The sequence below is a fragment of the Rhopalosiphum padi genome, chromosome 1 (assembly GCF_020882245.1).
Source record: "Rhopalosiphum padi isolate XX-2018 chromosome 1, ASM2088224v1, whole genome shotgun sequence".
Taxonomy (NCBI): Eukaryota; Metazoa; Arthropoda; class Insecta; order Hemiptera; family Aphididae; genus Rhopalosiphum; species Rhopalosiphum padi.
The window spans coordinates 61848639-61863727 of record NC_083597.1 but is presented as its reverse complement, the minus strand read 5'-3'; the positions used below and the strand labels follow the sequence as shown (position 1 = coordinate 61863727).

Genomic DNA, 15089 nt, shown 5'->3' with positions numbered 1-15089 from the left:
TATGAATGTTATTTATCAAAAATTTATTTTACAACTTGAATGATGATTTTACTGAAGCTTTGTCAGATCAGTTTCATCAAATATAATATTTGCTTTACAATTTTCATTTTTTTTTATAAATATTTTATAGTCGTTGTACCACGTAAATTTAAAATCATTATTTTTAGCAAATATTCTAACTTTATAAAATAGATCCCTATTATAAGGTGAAAGTTCATGATTAATAAAGATTTTACCGTTTCCCCAATTGATATTGAAATTATTAGCATTTAATTTTTTAATTTTCATATTCTCCATTATTTTATTTTTATTATTGACCGAGTCTAATACAGCAATAATTTTCTTGGGTTTATTTAAAATCTTAGAATACATACGGTAGGCTTTATTTACTGATAAATTTACTCCCAACTTGTCCGCAATGTTCTTAACAATTTCCACACAACTTTCATTAGGCGATTCAGGTACTCCGATAATTTCCACATTATTGCTCACAGCCTTTTGCTCCAATAAATTGACCTTCCTTGACAATATTTTTACGATGTTATTTATTTTACTGTTTTCCATTATTAAACACTTATTCTCTTCTTTTAGCTCTTTAATTGTGTTAAGGACCTCACTTAACTGTTTAGAGAAACTATCAAATTGAGCACTCATAAATTTCACCGATTTGGTTAAGCAAGTAAGAGGTTCATTTGACTCATCACTAGAGTTGACATTCTTGTAAAGAGCTGTGTTACAAACCGTTGCAGATTTGCAGTTAACACAACACCAGTTATCCTTCGCTGCTTTCCCCATTTTTCGAAAGGACGCTTCTCTGAGGCTGGCGCAAGAAAAATGTAAAAATTCTTTACAGACAGTACATTTTAACTCGTCGCCTTGATAAATGTCATCATTACATAGTAAGCACAACATTATTTAATCACACTGTAACACTATAGAACATAAAACCGGAAAATATACAGATAAAAGTATAAATAATTAAACACTATAACGCTATTGAACATTGACCGGTGATTGCACAGATAAGAGAGCGAAATAATACCACGACTAGCTGTGATGAACACACAACTGTAACTGAATTATAATGTGCATTCATTTAGGATAAATTGTTTAGTTAACAAAGTGCTTTTGATCTTGAAATGCAGTTATTTCACTTATTCGGTGTATAAAATCATTGTCGACATTGTGAATACACCATGAAATCTATGGTTTGACGCGAGTTGATATTTTATATATTTACGTATAAATATAAAAATAATACATTTTTCTCCTATGTATGGATAATAAAAAAATAATTTAACCTTTAAGTTTAATGATAAGCAAGTTGATTTTAATATTAAAGCTAATAACATAAAATCGATTCTGATAAACACAAATATGCTATATGATGTACGTTAATAACATCCGCGGAATCAACACATGCAAGTAGTCGTCTTCTCAAGAGTTAATCTAAAGTACAATATTGTTTTAATATTATAAACAAAACTAACTAAAATCCAGATTAATTTAATAATAATTTGTATTTATAAGCAGAATACCATGTATATTCTTATCAAAAATTTAGTGACTTACCGGTCTGCAATCAGAAATTCACTTTGCTTTTGATTTTCAAATATCAGGATATTCAGTCTGAAACATATATATATTATAAATAAACATAATATACACAAATTATGAAAAAATGCATATCACATACATCCAATTGTGTAAATATTATGTTTTTAATTAATAAATCATTAAAATTAATTTTATTTTAATAATCACTGTAAAGGTACATAAATCATGTTTTAAAATTAAATTTATGTCATACACTTTACTATGTAGAATATTATTAACTCAAAGCAAAGTGATAATTTAATTACAAAAGCCTTTTCAAAAATTGAATAGTTAAAGCGAGTTTTAATTATTTTTAAATTTACAAAAACGTAAATCAACGTGAAATTACAAGGAAACTATGAAAAGGATGGTGTTGTACGTCGATAAACTTTCTTTACTTAAACTTATTTGACCGTGTTGTTTAATAACCATTATTTTTATTTATTATAACATGGTGATGACATTTTTTCAACAAAAATTTTAAATTAATCATATTTGTAATAACTACCTAAATAATTTAATTTATTTTAAATAATGATAATTTTATTAATTTTTGTGTATTACTATGAATATATTAAATGAATTTAAAATATCAAAATCATTTAATTAACTGAGGGTACAATTAAGTAAAATCCAAACATTTTTAAAAATTAATAAAAAATAAATGTATATTGAAGCTATTGGTTAATTATTTATTTGTAGTTAACAATTTTTGAATTTTCGAAGTGTTAGAATTTAAAAATAGAAAACCTATTTACTTTTAATCAATAATAAATAGACAAGACATTGAAGAATGCATTTTGTTCTAATAATTTATTTATTTTAAGTACCTAGGTACTTGGTAATAATATCAATAAAAGGACTATAGCTGAAAATGTTTAATTGTTTTGTTTTTTTCATGAATTTTAAAACTCAAAAAGTGTATAACCTATTTTATCTTATTAAATATTAAAAAATGTATAGCTAATTAATTTTATACAAATAATATCCGTGCATGTATTATATTATGTATTATGTGTGTATCCAATTACCGTAATAATACTGAGTGGTACAGCGGAATGATGTACAGTAAATAAATCAATATGTCTAATTGTACAAAAATACATATATAATAACTAACGGATAAAAAATAATAATAACTTTTTATTCTTCGTTGGAACTAAAAGTATTTTAATATTTAAGTTGCAACGCACTAAAGGCGGTTAGTATTTCAGTATTATGTTATCCATTATAATGCTTTGTGACCTTTGCATATTATTGTAGACATTTTTAAATTTTATTTTATTCTAAAATATCCTATTTTTATAATTTAAATACCTAAAACCTTAAACAAATATTTTTTTTCTTTAATTTTATTAAAATTCTTTTTCCTACCCTAATATTTTTTTGGTCATCTAATATATTAAATATGTACAAACTACTTATAAATAATTGTTATGTCATTAAATTATTAGAAAAAATTACTTCAGTATTATTAAACTATTTAAACTAGATATTGTTTTAATAATTTTATGATATTAATAAATTATGATTTACTTGCATATTCTAATAAACACCAATTACCTACTAAATATTTGTTTTATTTTACATAATATAAAAATAGTATAATATTATATAGATTCAACTTTTATCTTTAACATGAAACAAAATTAATAATCACCGTTAATTATTATAATTTACATTTAAAGCAGTTATAACCGAATTCATTAGTGGGTGATAAACAACGATTGAACCCTCCTTGCCATCAGAACACGGATCCCTAATACCGGTGCGTTTTATTTGTTAATGTCAACGGAGCAACCACGGGGTTGTAAATCACACGACTATCTGGGGGTGGCGGTGTACATGGTGTTTTCTGCTCTTTTTCTTCTCTTCTACTATTTCTTCTTCTTCTACTTCTTCTACGACAGCCACCGCCGCTTCTCTCAATTGGATAATAATATACCTTTGCAATACCTTCTCTCTGTCTCTTTCTCTATCTCACACATACACACAAATACACATGTACATATACACATACATGAACAATTCCAAAGTTTCACACCAAAGAAACGTTGTTTATGGGTTTGCTTTCACCTTCGCGTCCCTATACACGCACACATATACACACACCTGTGTGTATACATAATTTTCATCGCCATTCCCACCGGACCATCCACCTAAGATGGCGACAACGATTTTATAACTCGGTGGGTATGGTATCTCTACCTCTACTCTCACCTGCTGAAGCTTAAAACCACACAATTCTATGCTTGCGCTCTGCTCGAAGTGGTACGAGTTGTTGCGTCACCCTCCGGGGGACTACAATCCACAGAGTTCATGTTCTTTTGGTTTTGAAAAGTAGTAAATATATAACAATTGTTTTCTAGAAAATACGGATAAATTAAGTTTAAAATTAATTTGTTCTTAACCATTTTATAATTTATTATATTATTATATTAATAATGTAATTTGCATTTACTTACTTATCAAAAAAGGAAAAGAAAGGAAATTATATTTTAATCGTTTTATACATGACTAACTCTTATAAAAGATTTAAATTAAACATCCATTGTTTATTTTTTTTTTTTAGTCATATTAAATTGTATAAGTAATTATTAATAACAACTATTAGATACATCAATAGTTGATAGTTAATAGTTAATAGTTTTTTATGTATATCACGTTTGTGAATTAATGAAGTTTACTCCTAAATTTGCTGGATCGAGTTGCTAAATCCACGCAAATATTTTGAACTTCTTTGTGAAAACTATGTTTATTATTAGAGTATTCCACAAATTTTAAACTTTATTTTAACCGGTATTTTTTTTTTTAAATTTTGCACTGCCATTTTTACTTAAACAGCAATGTAATTTTTTAAATTTTGGTGAAGATTTAGGGAAAATTGTATAAAATACGATGTAAAGTATTGCCTAGAAAATTAAATATTATTTTTTTTTTAATTAAAATAAGTTAACAAATTCTAGTTATTATGGGATAACTTATTTAATTATTCTAGAAATAAAAGAATTAAAAATAATTTTTGTACGTTAAAAAATGTTTTTAGACACCTTTCACTCATTGTTAAATCAAATCAATTAAAACATCATGGGAAATAATTAAAATATAATTTAAAAAATTATCACAAAATAAATAATATTTTATTATTTAAAAAAGTTTTCTGAATGATTGATTTTATAAGCTTTGTTTGAATATTATATTGGTATTACATCAATATAATTATATATGCATTGTATACGAGATTTAGTAACTGCATATTGTACAAAATATGGTATTTTTGTTATATATAATATATTTAATGAAAACAATTATATTTATGGTACAAAATATAAAATCAACGTGTCAATAAATATTTCGAAGAAGCAAAATGTCTGTACCTATCTACAATACATAATATAATATTACAAAATTAATATTTATACTTAAATTTGGCAAGTATTGTTGCTAGTTTAATACGTAATAATTGATACATCGTTTTATTTATCCGACTAAAGTTCACATTAATTTACTAAATCAAAATAATTCATTAGGACCAGCAGGTGAACATAAACAATATCGGTTTCAATGGTGTATAATAGTTATTTTTATTGTAATCGATTTGAGGCCGAACGAAAAACCCCCTCTTTTAACAATGTCGAATTATTTTCATTAAGGACCATTAATTTTCTGTTTTTGTTAAATTGTTCATTAATGAACGTTCTAGAAATAGGAAAGACGGCTGAACGGAACCAAGGCAATAAACTAATGAATATAAGGGTAGTTAATAATAATAAAGAAAAGTACATAATTACTAATAAACTTGATAGAATATTGGCGCCATTGCTTTCAGAATTAAAATCTAGGTTTTTTTTTCGTGAAACGTGTGTTAATAAAATGAAATGCTATTATAATGGGTTTTTTTATGTAGCCCACGATACGTTAAAGCCATATGCTCTTTGCAGATTCGTAAATCATTATTTGCTGCATTATTGTATTATGAAATGCAAAAAAATAAAAAGCAATATCTAAAGTATAAAATAATTATATTGGAACAACGTTAAAATGGTGTTCGTAAAATGACAGTAATTTTCATGTACGTGCTTATCTTTTATAGTTGTATACCTTTATACTCCGTTATACTATTTCAATACTAAAATAGCACGACAGCATACGTGTATATTTTGTTTTATTTTCTTAATATATTTTTGACCCATTCATAAGTACAATGTATTATTTTTCGTATATTAAATTGAAGATGTGTATTATTTTTTACTTTGTAAACTTAACTGATATTATAACACATAAAGTATAAGCTTTATTTATAAACAAAATTGTATTTCCTGGGAATTATCTAACTTTACTAAAATATATCTATAAGAAATATACCTATAAGGCTATAACTGATTGCAGCTACATTTTACTCTATATTGTGTTTACAATTCATATTTCAAAAACCAACTAACTTTTTTTATAAATGTCGATAAAAAATGAATCGGTTAACATTTTTGAAATTTTAATTGTTAATAAATTATTCATTTCACAATAAAAATATTTCAATTTTTATATCATTTTGTTACAAGCATTTTAAGTTAGAATTTTCACAAAATTTGACAAAATCTCGAAAATAATTTTTTTTTTTGTATTTATCGATTCATAAATACTTTTTTGTTAATACCTAAGATTTTAAAATATTATACAGAGTAGTATATAGATGTATTTGTATATTCACATCACTTTTCAACAGGAAGATGTTTAAATTTTAAAGAGGAATATCCCACTCAACAACGTTTATTTTCCCGTGTAACACAAAATCATAATGATTCTGAAGTTACATCCTCTCACAAACTTTTTTTCAAATTGATTTGTTTTTAAATTATTGTTTTATATTATAAAACAATCGTTTTTCGTGTGTAATGATATATCATTTAATTCAAGTGTAACACACCCGTTATAGTGACACTTTGACACTAAATGTACAGCAGAGTGGTACCGACTTGCCCACCATTTTTATGATGATATAATATAATATTATTTAAGTTTAGTAGGTCTCTTCAATATTTCCTTTTTAATCGATGTGTAACATTTATTGGTTGTATATCTTATGAGATTTATGATACTAGTTATAGTTTTGTGACTGAGTAGAATGGTTTGAAGTGATTTTAACTGATCCAATTATTAGGTCTGTGTAGAACATGGAGTTCTATACGTACCACGGTGCAGGAGTTATAATCTGATCAGTTATCAATTACGGGAATACTTTAATAGTATGAATTTGGGGGGAAGGTTTTGCATAGCGTTAAATTTGAATCACATATGCTCAGATAGACTATAGGGGATGTGTTTTTATATAAATGAGTTTGGTGTAGATTGTGAGCTTAGATTTTATTATTGGGCGTAGTAAATGTAATCTTTAATTTATAATATTTCTATATATTCACAATTTATTGCAACTTGTTTTTCTTTAAACTAGTTACCTGTATACATTTATGAATTGTGAACATAAACAAAAATGTGGACTATTTAAAAATGTCAAATATAATGTTAAACACGTTGACCAATCTGCATACTTGCATTTATAGTGAAGATAGCTTTGATTAATTTCCAACGTAAAATGTTAATAAGAAAATACAAAAGGCGAGAAATAAATTAATTTTACTTACTCTGTTGAAACATCACACGAGCACAGGATGAATCATGTTTAATGGGGTGCAATGTGGTGGGTATGAAAAGATAAAAAATGTATATTCCGTGACTGAAATTCTTGTAAGGTGAAACTTAATCGTAAAACATTAACAGAGAGGACATACAAAAAATTTGTATTTTATAAAATATAATTTATGTTTTAATACTCATTTAATTTAAAAATATTTATAGGTACACTTATTTGTATTAATAAATTAAAGTAGTTGAAACAATGAGGCTTATAAATAAGATGTCTTTAGGTGTTTGATTTTTCACGAAACAGTATTATTAATAAATATTTATGTACGTTATACTAGTATCAACAATCTTCATAACTTAACATTTTTTTTAAATTATTTTAAATATATATATATATATTATTAGTTACAATTATATTATCTATTTTTTTTAATTTATTTATTTAAAACATGACAAGAAGTATATACTATGGACCTATATAGTAACTCTGTCATAAAATATGATAGTGCACATAAGAACCAATAAAGAAGTGCATTAAATTTACCGAAAACCCAGCATTAATGCATATCTCATAAATAAACAAATCGAATGAGCAGGTCATGTCTGGAGGTTAAACAAAATCATAAAGAAAATTCTGATTGAAAAAAAATAATCGGGAAAAGACTTAGACTATCATCCCAGACAGCGCTGAATAGAGAGGATCAACGATGTTCTAAACAAATGCATACAAGGAGTAACAATAAAATGGATAGTATGGAGTAAGATTGAAAAAAGTGACAATTTACGTAATACACGTACTACAGTAAACAATGAGCACAATAAGCGAATTTGATGGAGGCAAGAAATTAGGGTTCGTGAATGGAAAATTCGTTCAGTGGTTGCTCCCAGTTCTATGCTAAAAATTTTTTAACTAGATTATCTATATTGTTTGTATTTCTTTTTATTATGATTAAAATTATTAATGTATTCTATTTTAGCTACAGCTTGTATGTACGCTTTATATTTCGTAAATTTGATTTGATTTCTATATTAATAATTATTATAAATAAATTGTCACGATTGTTTATCATATAAGTATAGTTTTATTGATGGTCTCTATGCTAAGTCTTAGAATAATTAAAGTAGAATAATTAAAATATTCTATATAGAATATAGATACTCCGTAATGATAATTCAATTTGGAAAAGGTACTTCATGGAGAACATTACATTTGTCTTCATAAACCAGGTCTATGAAATAATTAGTTACATTTTTTTAATTTTGTAAGAAATTAATATTATTTTTTTTGTAACAAAAATAATATGCATTCTAATTAATTATTAATTATTTTAAACTACTGATATTATGAATATAATTCAACGGCTATAGTAAAAGTGATAACAGGAAAATAGTAATTATTTATTTATCCTAGTAAATAGAATCTGAAAATATTTGACTTCGTATTTGTACCATTTATTTGCTGGATGTTATTTGAAAATAGATTCCAATAATACCTCGTTTAATACATGATAATAAATGCTCGCAGTCTATTTCTCAATAATATAAACCTTTTATATAATATACATTTCAAAAAATGTAAAATATACCATCTGTCAGATAAAAATGTACATATATTTATATTTCAAACTTCTGAAAGAAGGAAATTATACAAATCATAAAATATTTTAAAGTTCTTGCATTTATTCAGAATACTTCCTTTTGGTGAAATAGTACTTTAAAATCTGGGTTACTATTAAAACGATGCATTATCACTATCCGATACAAGTTTAATAAAAATGTTAAAATTAGGTTATATAATTACATCATTTTATTAAAACAAGTATGATGTAGTCGATATTGATGGCAAATTACAACAGAAAATATAACTATTTCTGTCCAGTAACCAGGGTCGTATTAGAACAAGGCAAGAATGCATTGACCAAGCGCGCAATTCTAAGAAAGGCACACATTTCAATACTAGTTATGTAAAAAATTTTTTAAGTAATATTTAAAAAAATGTATATTTATTTTAACAACCTAGTACAGTAGAATCTCGCTCTATTTTTATTATACAAAAATTATTTATGTTAAGGTTGTTGGAGCACATAATTTGAAATATTGGAAATTCATTATGCGTAGAATATCTGTTATCTATATACTATACGTATAATTCATACGTAGGTAATACTCTCGTAAAATAGGTAGGTAATGAATGTATTTACAGCATAACTATCTATACGAAATGTACGTGGCATGTCAAATGCAAATTTTCTATTGGTGGGGGGGGGAAACAAATGCAGTGATTTGCCAACAGCGCCACCAAACCTCATTACGGTCATAGATTATTTTGCTTTAAAACAGATAAATAAATCTTCTACTTTAATAGTAAACAACACTTTTGTTTCGATACTTGTGTTAATATTTAATCAACAATTAATTTTGTAAATACAACTAAACAAACTATACATATTTTTAAAATTAAATCATGAAACTAAATAATAAAAATCCTTTCACCCCGTGTTAGGAAAACCAAATACGATACGTTGATCATCGTCCACTTTTACAAATGAACAATATTTTTCATTAAGTTGTATTGTGTTCTATATGGAACATCAATTATAATACTTATTGATAACTCAGATAAACCATAATATCATTCTATTACGTTCTATTTTGAACACCATATGAAACGTAAAAACAAAATTTGACAACAGGTGCTTAAAGCTTATGAAACTGACCCAATCAATTACACGTCTTGTTGCTATACTCAAGAGAGGCATTTTAACACCTCTTTCAACAGTTGCATGTTGTATAAAACATAACTAAGTTGTTAATAAAATCCCAAGGAGAAATAAATTGGCGAATAGATAAAATCAAAAATACACAAAAATATCCTAATATGCATAAATTATATAAAATACAATTAACTTATGCAGTACTCTCTCAGTATTTGTAGTTTCAAGAAATATACAATTTATGTTTCAATAACCATACATACATATATACAACAGTTAGTATACCTAAATCAAACAACAGTATGACCTTTGAATTCATAAACACGTAAATTTAATTATTCAATACACCAAAAACATTAAACATTTACAGTCCATAGGCTTATATTGTAATAGTATTTATTACTGATGCAAATGAATTCCTTACACAGTGTACTAAATATTATTATTACTTGGTACATTAGAAATTTTTAAAAATTCCATTACTAACTATGAAATAATACAAACTGGCCAAGTAGTAATGAATTCAAATAAACAAGTAAAATATATTCTGAGTGTCCAATAATGTGGGTAACAAACATTACGAAATAGATAAAAATCATAATAAGACAAACATAAGATGTGACAAATACAATAAACTATCGGCGGTTATCTAAAGTTCCAAACCATATCAAAAACATCAATCGCCATCAGGAAACTTTAAAACATTTTTTTTTTATTGATACATAATTAACTGTAGTTAGTTTAATTAAAACCAATCAACATAATATGCCGATGGGCTAGGCTTATTTTTGTAAACTTTTTCATATTTAATTTTAAAAGTTAAATTTTATTTTGTTTTGACTTTTTTTATATTTATTTATTTTGTGAGTGTTAGAAAATAATAACGAAACTTTTGCTATTATTGTCCGCAAAACATTTCCAAGAATAAATTAGTTCTGTTTAAATTTAACCAGTTAACAAAGCTAATTTGTAGAACATTGAACGCATGTAGTTTATATAAGCTATTTAAAAGTCGAGCAATTGGTTTGTACAAAAATCGTTTTATTCAACTCATTATTTCTACTTCGTTTTTAATTTTATTTACTTAAAATTATTTATTTAAAAATTTAAAGGTCTTGAAATTTGGCAGATTCGTATTCGAATTCTGCACAAAAATTAATAAAGATGTAAGAAACAAAATATTCATTGTATAATTTATGACCAGAGGGCGTTTGCTGCGTTGATAAATGCTAAGTCCTCGATCCTATAATAGGTGTGTCTTTTAAGATAATTTGTCAAACGTAACCTTCCCTGATGTTCGTCGGATATATTTTTTTTACCCCTTTTACGTTAATTTTGCACGAGAACTCGATACAGCCCCTTCATAATACATTGTCTGAAACTACGGAGACCATACTACTTTTTGCATCCAGATAATTTTACATGACCATAAAATGCGCATCTAATTTATTTCCATTTCAACCATTAGTCACGCATGCCACCCTTTCTCATCTTATTGCAGCGCTTTGAACGTAAATTAAAATAAGCGAATATTTAATTTATAAATCACTTAAATCGAATGACAATTATTTTTATTGTAAAAAATGTATTGCTAAATTAATTAAATAATTATTTAATTTGGACGATTTTTCAAAAACATATGTTCATTTATGCAAAACCAAATATCTGAGAATATTAAGCTATAGGTATGCTTTTAATTATAATCATATATTATTTCTGGTATAAGATCATTGATTTATATTCGATATTCTAGGCATTACGAATAATCATAACTTAGTTATTACTATACAGTAATGTTGCGATTATTTCAATAAAATAGGCAGATACAATATTATATTATATGATATGGAAATAATCAAATGATTTCAATTTAATTATTTTATATCTATAAATTAATTTAAAATAAATAAATAATTTTATCTGGTGATAATTTTGAATTAATTTAAAATAATGAATACGTTGTACGCGATATAGAAATATTTATTTTTACAAGATAAAAATAATACCTTTTAATTTATAAAGCATTATAAAGTATAATTTATTATAATGCTCAAATTATATTCGAGGCCATAAGACGAATTATTAAAATAAAGGATCTGATACCAGTTTTATAGTTTACATGAAGTATGTATCAGGTGGTCGTTCATTCCTGTTTTTGATACAACTAAAAAATTTTCCCATCTGTTTCTTTTATTATACAGTAATTGATATTATTTAGGTATTATATTCCACAATTTTTATAATAAACAATATTTCAAATGATTGCAAATATTTTCTTAAAGTTATACTTATGCATTAATAACTTAAAATGTATAAGTAAATGAGAGGTAAGTTATGTAAACCAAATAGTTTTAAGTGAAGCTAATGAAGAATTAAAACAAAATGGAGATACAACATAGTACTAGTATAATATGTATATGCATTTTTAATATACATTAATTATGTTTACCTAATAAAATATTTGGATCAATGATAATATTAGATAAAGTATATAAAAAACAAAAATGTAATCATTCAAAATAAAAAAAAAAGTAAATACAATTTTGTTATAAATCTAACAGATTTCATGGGCAATAATACAATATTATTGTTAAACATATTAGTTTTATTTTATCATAAAATATTTTTAGTTGGCATTGTCTTTTAGTATGAAATATTACTATTGCATTTAATATGTAATAAATATGATTTTATCTTGAAACTGTGGTTGCTATATTGAAGTATGCACTGAGAATGTTATTAAGTTAAAGGCGTGATTTTTAAGACTATTGTCTTTATCGGTTTTTAAATTCGTTTACTTTGGATGACAAATGAGCTCAAGACCTTTGGGATCACTATCTGTTGATGAAGTTTTCTGTTTTTTACACACCTAAGAGTAAGCACACTGATAGCATTTAATGCTAATCACCGGATACGTGGTTCTTCAAGCGTAAAAGGGTCTAAATGAAGAAGATATTATTTTTGTTTATTCATTATATTATAGGATATACCTATATATTATGGTTTTTAAAAAGTTACTTGACACAATGGTTTTTAACCACTTTATAACAAAAGCTTGTTAGAATAATACGTAGGTTAAATAATTTGAATAGTTTTTAAAACTAAAATCAATCTTATTACAAGATATTAAAAAAATATATGTATATATAATATCCGAGTATATTGTTATTAATTATAAATTAAAACGCCTCTATACTTAACAATATACATAACAAAAAATTCAACTAAAAACATAATAATCACTATTATTAACCCTTTAAATTTCAATCCCCATTTTCATCGCAATGGATATTTTTAACTAATATTTAAACATTTACTGTAATCGATAAGGAAATATAGCTTGAAATATTCCAATCATTTTACTTCGAAATATTCTTAAAATTTGAATAAAACAAACTAACTATTTCAAATTAAACTAATGTAACTATAGTACTATGTACTATAGTTGGCTGTAAGTTGTGCTACTATTATTATAAAATTTCTATGAATATTTTGTATCAGATATTCCTTAAATAGGGACTTTTTGTAGAAATAAAATTATAATTAATAATAAAATTTAAAAATTAATTCTAAGAAAAATCAAAATAATGGTTTTACAATTTTATTGTTTTATTATTTTTTTTATATTTAATGCATTTTTTGTGGAAATCATGTTGAGAATTATTATTAATGTTCCAAAAGTTGTATGTAAACTCTTAGAAGTTTAGAGTACAGATAATGATTTGAATTGAGCAACCGATTTTTTTTTTTAATATTATTAATAAAAAAAGGAAAATTACTTATTATTATTAATTATACAACGAAAATAATGTATAGGCTATATTGGTTAGTGCCAGTTACATACGACATCATGTTTAAAAATGCTGTTATCAAATAAAAACTATATTGAAATGTGTTTTCTCTTTTGATGATTTTCTATATACTATTATCCATTCCATAATGTTTATAAGAAAAATAATAAAAATTAACCAGCATTTACGATATTTTAGAGAAATTGTCGAAATATGTCTTATGACTAAACACATTACATACACAAGTTACTATTCTCTTTATGTACTAAATAATGTATACCCTTAAGTCCTATTATAGGCCTCGTTTGTGGAAATCGGTTTTTTTATACTTGACGGCGTTTTTTGGTAAATTGTAAGTATGAAAAATCACTAGTCGTCCAAAAGCTGGCCTATAGAAAATAGGCATGGTTTGTTTATCGTGATTTCTGTGATAATATTTTTAACTAACACAGGATTTCACTTCTGGTACAGATTACTAATGAGTAATGAGTAATTACACATTATTTAACAACTGCACTTGGATATTTATAAACTGTGAAACATTCATTAGTTAAATGATACTCATTTTTTGAATGTAGGTAATTGTATTAATTATTAAAGTTTAACTAATTTACAAATTTTGAGATCCAGGCATGTGTTTAGTTTATTGTTTTTGTATCATAAAAGTAAAAGTATGTTTTCATAAAAAAAAAAGTTAAAATTTTATAGTAAAAATTAATATTATATCATAGATTTGAACACAAATAAACAAACGTTGATCATTAAATATATTAGAATGATACAAAAATATTTAAAAACTAACACATAATAAATCAATGAACTTTCTAGTTATTGAAGTTTTTGATGAATTTAAATACTGACAGAAATAATCTTTAAAGCTGTCACGCAAAACAAAATAGAAAGTTTACGTAATGAAAAATATAGAACTGAATTATTTATTTCGAGTCGTCTTCAGCTGATATAATACACTGTTTGCATATATTTTACAAAAAACGTAAACCATTCAATATATAGAAATAAAAGTAGATTTTGACGAAAAATATAACAAACATTTCACAAATCACTTAAGCGAAAAGATATTTGAAAAGTCTAATGCGTTTTTAACACGATTTACCCATATTAACGACGTTTTGGATTTAATAACTTTAAATCACATCAATTCATTTTGTGTATTAATCAAAAAATCTACATACTGCTGTTAGGACGTTAGATAATAAATTTATTAAATTTTATTGGTTTATATCATGACATATTTAATTATTAATCAAAACTCAGTTATAATAAACGTAGTTATAAAATGCTATTTAATGCATTGATTGTAAAATTTAAGTCACATAACTATAAGAAT

The 15089-nt window shown here is 25.0% G+C and overlaps 1 protein-coding gene across 2 annotated transcripts in view; it reads right to left on the bottom strand.

The window, feature by feature from the left end:
• LOC132917478 (uncharacterized) overlaps positions 1 to 15089 on the bottom strand; it is a 262491-nt gene that overhangs the window by 220505 nt on the left and 26897 nt on the right. For both annotated transcript variants that reach the window (XM_060978230.1, XM_060978229.1), the window contains one exon: positions 1573 to 1629. The gene's annotated coding sequence lies outside the window, so the exon portion shown is untranslated. The remainder of the gene's footprint in view (positions 1 to 1572; positions 1630 to 15089) is intronic.